Below are 11,584 nucleotides of genomic sequence, written 5' to 3'. Positions count from 1 at the left end.
GCCATCCCCGGGAGGGGTCAGTATCAGTTTAAGGTAATGCCGTTTGGGTTACACGCCGCACCCGCCACTTTCCAAAGGCTACTGGACCGAATCATCGGACCCGACATGGAACCAAGAGCATTTGCATACCTTGACGACATCGTGATCCTGGGACGAACCTTCAAAGAACACCTAGAGAACCTACGGGAGGTACTACAGCGACTGTTAAATGCCAACCTGAAGATCAACCCGGACAAATGCCAGTTTGCAAGGACCAGCCTCCGCTACCTGGGACACATAGTCGACCGAAGAGGCCTAAGAACCGACCCCGAAAAAGTGAAGGCCATCCTGGACATCCCGCCACCTACGGGGCTGCCCGCCCTCCGCCGTTTCCTCGGAATGACCTCGTGGTACCGCCGCTTCATTCCCGCCGTCGCAACCACCGCCGCACCATTGAACAACCTACTCAAGAAGAGGAATCGCTGGGAGTGGGGACCACACCAGGAAGCCGCTTTCCAAAAAATCAAGAGACACCTGGCAACTGCACCGATTTTGCACTGCCCGGACTTCACGGCCACATTCATACTTCAGACAGACGCCAGCGACGTGGGACTCGGCGCAGTACTCACGCAGGAAATAGACGAAGAGGAACGGGTGGTCGCATATGCCAGCCGGACATTACGCCCAGCAGAAAAACACTACTCCGCCACGGAAAAAGAATGTCTCGCAGTAGTGTGGGGAATTGAGAAAATGCGACCGTACCTCGAGGGATACCGCTTCCGCGTAATCACGGACCACTTCTCTCTACGTTGGCTGCGGACACTGGACAACCCGACTGGACGCCTAGCCCGTTGGTCAGTCGCACTTCAGCAACACGACTTCGCAGTGGAATACCGAAAAGGCGCGCTCAACTACGTGCCGGACCTCCTGTCACGCCAGCCTCTTGCCGAAGGGGAGGAGAGTTGGGAAACACCGGGACAAGAACTCGCAGCCCTCACACCAGCGGACACCTGCGCGTGGTACAAACGCATGATAAAAAGGGTACGGGACGAGCCACAGAAAAACTCGGACTACCGAATGGAAGGAGACAACCTATACCGGCACTTCCATGAAAGACACTCCACCGAGGAGGACACGGACGACTCCGCCTGGAAATTCTGCGTCCCGCAACCGCTCCGGAACCAGGTACTGGCCGAGTGCCACGACGCCGCCACCGCCGGACACCTGGGCATTTCGAAGACGCTCGCCAGACTCGCGCAACGCTACTACTGGCCAGGCATGTTCAGACAAGCCACTAACTACGTCCGTCGATGCCAGAATTGCCAAAAATACAAGCCACAGCAACGACAAACCGCGGGGTTAATGCACCACGCGCAAATAGATACACCGGGCACTGTCATCGCGGTCGACTTAATTGGCCCACTACCGAGGTCCTCCAATGGGCATACATGGATTCTAGTGGCGCAAGACATTTTCACAAAATGGCTAATCGCCGAACCGCTCCGACAAGCCACCGCTTCCGCCGTCACACGGACCATCGAGGAAAGGGTTCTGACGCAACATGGCTGCCCCAAGCGTATCATCACAGACAACGGACGACAGTTCGAGAGCCGCGAATTCCGAGAATTACTAAGCGGCGCGGGAATCGAGCACCGCAAAACACCACCGTATTCACCACAGTGCAACCCCGTAGAACGCGCCAACCGGACTCTGAAAACAATGGTCGCGCAATTCACGGGGACCAATCATCGCCGCTGGGACCAACGCTTACCACAACTGGTATTCGCAGCAAACACAGCAGTACACGAAAGCACCGGATACACGCCCGCCTGGATGACGTATGGACGAGAGCTAATGCCACCAGGGACTCTACGGAACCAACACGAGGCAAGACTAGAAGAAACGAACGAACCGACCGATAGGCCCGCCAAACGACTGCGTCAAATTCAAAAACTGCAGGAAGATTACAAAATCGCCGCCCGACGCCAAGACGAGGCAACCGCGCGCCAGAGCCGCTACTACGATCTACGAAGACGAGAATGGAAACCCACGATCGGCAAACACGTCATGCGGCGAGAACATCCTTTATCGAAAGGCTCCGAAAACTTCGCGGGAAAACTAGCACCTCGATACTCCGGCCCGTACACCGTACACAAATACATATCGCCTGTCATTGTCGAACTCCGCGATCAAAACAATAGGCTCCTCGGTAATATACACATCAAGGATTTAAAAGAGTGCCCGGAAAACGAGCAATAACAAAACCGAGAGTATAAAAGACGCGGCAATACGGACTGGAGGAGAACAGTCAGTGGTCCACGATGGTGCGACAACGAAGCACGCTCCGCGAACGTCTCGCCCGAGCAATCACCGGACCACCAAGGATGCCCGTCAGCAGCCGCCCGTTCGAGGCATCCGCACGGCCGCCAGGAAAGGACCGTCCCCGTCGGGAGGACCGGGCCAGCGTACGACCACCAGCCGCAGCCGGGGATGCCCCATCGCCAGCTCCACCGCCGCTGCAAGGGCCCCGACGACCGGCGACAATCCGGCAACAAACCACCAGCTTCCGCCAGGACCGATTGTACGCGCAGGACGCTCCGACAGCCGCCGCCACACGCCGTGAGATCCTGGTTCGGACATTCGGATCTTCCTTGTCCGACCTAGACGACGACGACGACGGGGGCACCACCGGGACAACCGAAACGACAGCCATCGAGCCCCCCGTCATGCCGCCACCACCAGCGGTACCGGAACTGTCCGCCCCGCTACCGGACCTGACGCCGCTGCTCGCCGCGCTACCAACGGCCTCCGACCACGACCGCCCGGACACTCCGACAACAGCCACCGCCACCCGCGGACCCGCCACGGACCGTGTCACCGCTGCCACCGGCACCACTGCCTCCGCTTCCTGCCTTGGTTCGGCCAACGCCGCCGCCCTCGCCGAGACCGATACCGCCGATGCTGCTACCAGAGCCTACGCCTCCACCGCCGTTCGCACCGCCACTGCCGGCGCCACCATTGCCGACTCCGCCGCCTACACCACCTACGGACGGGCCCTCCACGGGATACTACACCCCTTACGGAGAAGCAGTACGGAGCATCCCGTGGGACCGTATCAAGCCGGGACAACGTTACCGCCACAAAGCCCACGGATTCAAGATCATTGTAAGACGCGCCCGCGACGGCACCTTCAAAATAAAATGAATAATTAGTAACTCGCGCCGGGATCTGCCGAGGGGGAGGTGTAACGAGCCGTTATCCGCGACCGAGATAAGCCGGTGAAAACATACGAGGCCGTTACCCTCTACCTCGTGTAGGCACCCCGCTCCTTACTTTCCTGCCCCTCTCGTCATCGTGTGGAGGGTATAAAAGCCCTCCACCGATCGAGAGAAGGCAGATCTTCCCGATCAGCGGACTGAGCTGATCGTTTCCTCCAGGTGAATTGAACCTGGCCTCCCAGAGCACGGAGTGAGTGCGAACCTAACCTGAAATCCCGTCGACACGAAGTGAGTGTCTCCCGAGTCGCGAAGTGAGCGACGACACACCGACACGATCCTCGTCCCGACCACGAGGTGAGTGGTCCCACACCACCGCCGGGGACCCCGGAGTGAGGGGATAACCGGCACCGCGAAGATCATCCTCGCGGGATGATCACCGGCCGCGCGAACAGCTGACATCGACGAACAGCTGACTCCGCCGAAGCACGCGCTCCGCCGTCTACCGCATCGCGCAGAGTACCGCGCAGTCGCGCACCGCCGTAGCCAATCACGGTGCCGAGCCGATCGACGCGGCCAATCCTAGCGACGCCCCGTACGGCGCCGACGCGACCGAAGCAAAGGGCCAATCCCGGCACCGCCAACGCCGACGCAGGCACCGTCACGCGCCGCACGGCAGAAGCTGTACCGCCACGAACACCGCGATCTACGAGACCGACCGCCATCGCCAATCAAACACCGACTGTCATCACGACCAATCAGAGCGCCGTGCGCGCCCGCGTCTCGCGACATTCGCTCCCCGCGACCCGGGGCACTACCTGTACATATTAGAATAGGGCAATGTATATAGTAGCGTAGGATATTATCAAATATAAGAAATCGTAATTAACCGAACGCCACAATCGTTTCTTTATTCACTGAGTCCACCGCCCGAACCCTGAATCCCGCGGCTATCCGCGTTAATGATTCACAAATACGATTCACGGTTACACCTTGATTAACAGCAACCAGTAATGCTTTCTCAACAAGAAAATCGGTAGCTTACGAAAACGGTATCTTTCAACTGGACTTGAGAAGTTCTCCCAACCGTATCGGTAACTCACGAAAACGGTATCTTCAATATATCGCTCGAGAATGCTCTCTCCACGATATCGGTAACACGCGAAACGGTATCTTCAGTATATCGCTCGAGAATGCTCTCTCAACGATATCGGTAACTAGTGTAAACGGTATCTTCACAATACTATATATTTTGGGCGCCAGGCGCGAATTCTCGCGCCACACAATAATTAGCGATAATGCGGTAACCAAAAAGAAAGCGTTACGAATGCCCGTAGCTCTTTTACTTGAAGCGGTAGAGGGGCGGGGTTCGTAAATCAATAGGAGACGTGGAGAATTCGGGTCGAGGCAGGTCGCAGAATAAACTCGGTACACAAGTTTCAAATAAATAACGAATCCAATTATATTTCTTAGGTGATTAGAGAATACGGTAACAGCGAAAATAATTGACTGTATTCAGATTATTGGAACACGATAGATCCACAGATATACTCGATTGAGACGAAAACACGAATTCAAGACAAAGAAAATGCGGAAACAAAAAAATCTACTATACGAGGCAAGAGGCCGACGAGGCTCTCCGCTCGAACTACAACAAGTATAATATGTTCGGAAACAGTATTCACGGTAGCAATAAACTGGATTATTAACTACAGATGATTGTCGGTGCCGGCTTTGTTCGAGAGGGACGTACTTAATTAACCAATATTCGGGGCCGGTCGGTCCGATCTCTCGTGCGGCAACGCGACTCTACTCTCTATTTCGAGTTCCTCAACACAAAAACAACAGCAATAACGGTAGCGGAATCCAGATTACCGGTAGCACAACAAGAAATGGTATCTTTTATCCAGACCGGCACGAGAGTTGACCGCCTTACCGAATCTTACGCAATTCCGGGTGGCTGCCGAATGGTGGCCTTACAGTACGAAAGATCCTGGTTCACCAGAGCACAAAACGGTAACAAAAGGGCTGATCCTCGTCGATACGCCTCGGTACGCAGCTCACCGAACAGTGAGGAGCCCCGGTCCCGCGCCGGCCGACTCGAGCCGCCGCGCAGGCGCGTGCGTGCTTCGATTTTCGATAGGTGGATCCGCACGCCTTGCAGGATCCTCGATCGATCGCTATGCCGCTTTACCCCTCGAAATTTTCCGTGATCAGCGCGTGTTGACTTCCACAGGCGAGATCTCTCGTGCCCTGCCGTTTCGGCTGGTCCGGCTGGCCAGGCCGTGACCGAACCGATCTTGATGGCGGGCGGTTGACATTGATACGGCCGCTCCCCCGGTCTGCAGCCCGGTGGCGTGCCCTCGGCGTGATTCCTCCAGAGAATCGTCGTGCCGCCACGTTGTATCCTCACGTGGTCGGTACCCTCGTAACTCAGGGGCGGCAACGCGCAGCGGGGCCCGACGCACGGCTCGGCGGGGAAGCTCCTAGCGAGACACCTCGTCCACTGTCGACAGCCCGCGACATAACTCCCACGACGGCTGCTCCTCCTCCGTTTTTGATACAATTTTAGATTGAGCCCACACTCGGCGCCTTATCTCTAAATAAACTAATAACTGAAATGAAAAAACGGTAGCGCAAAAGTTAGAACAAAAGGTAATAAAACAATAAAGCCGTTTCCCCCTCGGTTCAGCAAGGAGTAGCCCCAGACCGACCCCCTGGTCGGACTTACGCCCTTGTGACTAGCGGGGCCGGACGCGCCACGTCACACGTTTTACTCAGAGGTGATAAGATACGGCGCGCGGCTCTGAGATAGCGCGCTGTATATTCGCTTGCTTGAGATGCGTTGTGACTAAATCCCGAACTCTAAGTTTGTATGCTAATCTCGCGAACCGTATGTATCGGCTTGATTGACTATCACTGATCTCGCGGCCCGCTGTGCGGCAGCGGCTTAAGTAGTGCCGCGGATTTGGTATAATAGTGGGGCAATGGGCCTTCCGCATGACCATATATAGTCATAACCGCGTACATCCGGCGCGCGGGAAATATTCGTGAGCTTAGCAACAATTGCCAAAACGCAAATATGCATTTCCGGTGGCATGATCGTTGCTAAGCTGAACTTCGTTAAATTCCATGCGATGCCCGGTGCGTTGACCGGTGCGATGGTTGGCCGGCAGCGCACGAGGCATGTTACTGGTACCTCGCAATAAGGAGCCTTCCTCGGCGCGCTATTCTAACATCTTTCTTAATTCAGATTTAATATTATTATATTATCCAATATTATATTATAATATTTAATTTTACTATCGGTTGTGAGTGCCTCGTTCACAACATCTCTCCCCCGTTGAAAAAACAAAAGCGGAGGTACGAAGTTTTTGTATATTTTAATTAAAAACGCGTGCTACTGCTACGCTTTAAAATAGATTTGAGAATTGTATATTCCGCATCTATATCTAATGTGACTTGCTTCTTAGGGCTATTTCGTTTTTTCCTTTTTATTACAATAACGATTACTATTATTGCTAGTATTATTACAATAATTATTCCGCTGGTTGCCGTTGGATAGATAAAGTGTGGTGACTGAAAAATTGAATTTGATTATTTAATTTTTTGTCCACTTCAATAATTTTTTTGTTTAAGTCCTTTAATTTTGAAGAATGTAAGACAATGTTTTTTAATTTTATCGATTGCACTGCATCTGTGCTTAATTTTGTTTCGTTCTCTAGTATCGAAATATTATACTGCGGTAGATACGTTTCTATTTCCGTATCGTGTAACAACTTAGGTGACTTTATTACTGTGTCTTTCGTCATTAATTTGCAGTTATTCTTTAATGTTATTTTACCCGTTTTTTCAATGACTTCCTTTATCTGTCCGTGGTCTTTACAATATAATGTTACAGTTTGTTTTTTCTGTACGAAGTATAGCCATAAGTGCGAGTGCTATCCAAATCGCTTAATGCTATCTAAAAACTATAGTTAGATGCTATGTTTTTAATATTACAATTTTCGTGATACCTATCAGTTTCTAGAAATGTTTTGACTTCGCACACGGAGTGCGGATTAATCCTATTTGCAGGATAGTTTCGCTCGTATAGGTAATCTTTATTTATTTTTATACAATTTTGTAGATCGATACGCGACAAAGTTATGTACGTGTGCTGATCCCCGTCTATCGCTATGGTAGGATAACTGATATCTATTATTGAAAATGTGTTATTATGTTCTGGCACAGGTAGTGCAATTACATTTAATATTTCGTATTTAGACGCTGATATTAATGGAAAACGCAAAATTGTGTATATATTTGTGCTATCGCAGTATGCACTTACAATTGCAAATTTTTCAATGGTTGACCATTCTTCTTGGTTCGCTTTAAACGGAAAATAGAGTCCTTCCGGGAGTTGGGAGTACGCGTCTTTAAGCAATTGTATTATGTGGTCTATAGGCGTTAATCTGGGATGCATTATACCCTTTTTTAATAATGTGACGTAGAACGTTTTCCGCATCGCGAATTAAATCTGATAGTACGGTGTTAATAATTATAAAATTCGATTGTATGTTGTTTGCGCGTTCGCTTTCTAGTAATTCTAGCTTTAAGTTTTTGGTCGCGTTCGCGAGGAAGTATCCGTTATGTTGTACCGTCTCGTCAATGTGTGCTATAGTCGCCTGCATTATTTTTAGTTGGTTTTGTACTGCGTGCTTTGTTGATTGTTGTGCGTCGTGTAGCATTGCGAGTTGCTCGTCAATTACTTTTTTGTCGTCGGCGTCCATCGTACCGAATAGCGATTTTGCTATTGAGCCTACTCCGTCGATCAGTCCTCGTTTTTGTACTGTTGGCGTCTTATATGTATCAGTTATACGGAGGATCAGTTGGTTTGTCCTTTGGTATTCTTTTGTTATGGCTGCATTGAAGCTGTCGCATATGGCTTTATTTATTACCGCTACGATTCTACATAAATTGTCTGTTTTTTGTCTACATAAATTGTTTGTTTCTACATTGTTACCTCCGGCGGGGTCAGGATCGCGAAATATTATTTTTATTAATTTCTGTATTTGTCACTCTACTCTGCCGAGCGGAAACAGAGAGAGAGAGAGGGGGAGCAGCGGGAAAAGAAGTAATATGCGAATGAGAACTAAGAGCGAATTCTTTTAAAGATTAATTTATTTTAAATCGATTAAAGAAATAGCGGCTTTTATGACTGTATCGGAGGCGACGAGGCGGTCTTCTATTATCTTCGGCTTCTGATAAGAGGGAGGCCGAGTCTCACTCGTGAAAGCCGCGTACGTATCACCGGGGGTCGGCAGGACTCCCGGCTGGAAAAGCTCGCGGGGGAAGGCAATGGTAGGTGCGGCGGTGTGGCGAGTGACGCAGCGGGCGGTCGAAAACACGGGGATCGAACTCCTGGGGATGTTCCACCAGTTCAGTGTATAGCCGCTTAAGCTGAATCTTCCTCCCTCCCCGCCGATAATTCCCCATCTGTTGCGGGGAATGCCATTTCGTTAGTTCTCACTTTTGTTTAAATTAAAAGATATAATTAATAGTTACAGTTGCAAATTAATTATTTTCGATGTGGAATTTTAATATTCTTAAGTCGGAGGGAATTTGACGCTTTGAATAATCGGGCGGCGTGATCGATGAGTGCTTCGCGCGACGACTACTATTATTGATGTTCAGAGGACACTGGAGCGCCCGGAGGCGTGGATAGAACGGGATCGAGAGACGTATACCTTACACCATAGATCTGGGTGGAGGCGCCTAGTTAAGCAGCGGCACCGTCTTTGGTGTCCGCTCCGGTGCTGTCAGAAATGTCGGAACGCATATAGCGCGCCGGTAACCCCGCGCCTACGCTAAAGTCTTGCGACTTTGTAGGGGCGGTTGACGGGGAAGAACGTACACTTCTCAGTACGCGCCTTCCCGCACCGTTGGCTAGTCGTTCTCGAAAGGAATGCAACAGAGAGAGAGAGAGAGAGAGAGAGAGAGAGAGAGAGAGAGAACAGAGGCGCACGATGCTCCCGCGTACCACGAGCGAACGCTGAAAGCGCTCCCTCAGCGAGTGACGGGGGCCGCTACGCTCCCTAAGGAACTGCATCTCTGAGCCGTGGTTCACCACTCTCACTGTCTGGGGGAATGACACGCACACACAAAAAAAAGGAGAAGCACCACCGACTAACACACACACGATTCCGCGACGCGGAGGAAAAGAAGAAAAAAGAAAAAGATCTCATTTCAATAACACTGCTTTTACTAAATAATAATAAAAAAAAGAAAAGAAAAAGAAGAAGAGAACTCGCACCTTCACACTTCGGTTCGCTCGAGTCGATAAATAACGCAAGCACGCACGCTGATGTCACACTGGTAGGTTTCGCACGGCACTCGCTGGAATCGCTCGTTGCGATCTACAATAATAAATAGAGAAGAAAAAAAAAGGCTAATTAGTAGAGCGAGAGAGAAGTTGCCACCTCCAATCTCTCTTGTGAGTCTGAACGATATTACGAAAGTAATCTGAATTAAAAATATACGAAAAGATTCTAAATTCAACTTGCGAAAAATATTCAAGATTTAAATCGTGAAAATATTCTAAGTTCGAATGATTGACTCGCGAAAATATTCTAAGTCGGAAAATTAAATCGCGGAAATATTCTAAGTTTGAATGTTACAGAGCGACTCTTACAGCCTTTCAGCGCGAGAGGAAGAGGCAAAATTTCAATTTTTGCCCGAAAATCGCGGCTTATATACTCGCGACCGAGGGCGTTCGGGGGTGAAGAGCGTGAAAAGGAGAGCAATAAATCATCTGATGCCTGTCATTTAATTTAGCGATTAGTTAATTGTCGTGTTCGATTTTGTGGTCATCATATAAATTCTTACTCCCCTATTCATATTTTTAAGTCGCGGAGCGTGCAACTATCGCCCGCTTCTTGCAATCGCTCGCATTCCTTACTTGAATTTTTATGAACGAAGTTGAGGATAAGAGTTTCCTGTACCACGGAGGCACAGCGTGCTCCTCGTGTTCGGAACTCATTTTATTAATTAATTGATCAATTAAGGGCGTCTGGCTCTTACTGCCCTACCCTAAATGGTCCCGCGCGAGTGTTAATGCTCCGGCGCTGGCAGGAGCGTAAATTTGATTCCTATCCGAGGAGTAATTAATGAGTTATATTAATTATTTGATTTGCGCGATTTCCATTGTTAATTCGGGGTTGAGGCGCCTCAAGAGGGAGCCGGCTAGGAGGAGGATTACTCCCCTTTTTGCGTTTTCGCGATATCTAATGCGGTTCGTTAAAAATTACCGTTTTTAATTAATGCAGCGCGGGCCGCATGCTCGCAATGCGTGATCGCCCGGGCCCGGCACCGAGAGCGCGTGAATCCGCTGGCGTTTGCGTTACCATGGTGACGCGTCATCGCGAGGCACGATTCTTGCCAAATTCGTGACGGCCGGCGAGAAAAATCGGCCGGACGTAACAACATATTTTTCAATTTGCGTTAGTCTTTTTGATAAAGACGCAGTGTTTATTTTAATTATTAATTTCCATTGCAATTCAATTTGTCGGAGTCTTCCTATTTTTTTATAGTATATCCCCGGATGATGGGTGAATTTTTCCACTTGATACGGCGCACAGTGGTCCAAACGAACAATATACTGTTCAAAATAGGCTACAGGTTGTATTTTTTAACCGATTTGCATGATCCTTGGACAGAAATACTCGGAAATAAATTCTAAAGAAAACTGTGAGAGCCGATTTTTTAATTTCTTTGTTTATGCAAAAATATTTAAATAAATAAAGTGATAAATTAACATTTTTCAACTCAATTATTCTTTATCTGGCTACAAACGAGATTTTGTGTTTTGTATTTGGTTTGTGCGTGTGCGTGTGCGTGTGCGCGCGCGCGCGCGCGCGCGTGTGTGTGTGTGTGTGTGTGTGTGTGTAATAGAGATCAGGACTCTGAGGTTTGTCAATTCCCCAATATTTTTTGACTCCAAACTCTCTCCGTTACATGTGTGTGTGTGTGTGTGTGTGTGGTATGTAATGGAGATCAGGACTCTGAGGTTCGTCAATTCCCCAGTATTTTTTGACTCCAAACCCTCTCCGTTATATATGTGTGCGTGTGTGTGTGTGTGCGTGCGTGCGTGCGTGTGTGTGTGTGTGTTGTAAACAATTTTCTAACTTATTTCTACGAAAGAAATGTTTTTGAAATATTTCTATGTTATTGTATTCAACAATATCAAATGAAGGCTGACTCGTATCAGTCAGTTTTTATTTGATATTGTTGAATACAATAAGATAGAAATATTTCAAAAAACATTTCTTTTGTAGAAATAAGTTAGAAATTGTTTACAACACACACACACACACATACACACACACACACAGGGAGCGTCCTATTTGCCC

At 49.3% G+C, this 11,584-nt stretch overlaps 1 long non-coding RNA gene across 1 annotated transcript; it reads right to left on the bottom strand.

The window, feature by feature from the left end:
- Positions 1–6,863: 6,863 nt before the first annotated feature.
- Positions 6,864–9,772, bottom strand: LOC114254948. Its single transcript, XR_004963051.1, has 2 exons — positions 9,490–9,772; positions 6,864–8,672 (listed from the first exon to the last, which is right to left on the bottom strand). It is a non-coding gene; the product is annotated as an uncharacterized LOC114254948 (long non-coding RNA).
- Positions 9,773–11,584: the final 1,812 nt, after the last annotated feature.

Source organism: Monomorium pharaonis, chromosome 4, assembly GCF_013373865.1.
Source record: "Monomorium pharaonis isolate MP-MQ-018 chromosome 4, ASM1337386v2, whole genome shotgun sequence".
NCBI classification, from domain to species: domain Eukaryota; kingdom Metazoa; phylum Arthropoda; class Insecta; order Hymenoptera; family Formicidae; genus Monomorium; species Monomorium pharaonis.
This window is presented reverse-complemented; position numbering and strand designations above follow the sequence as displayed.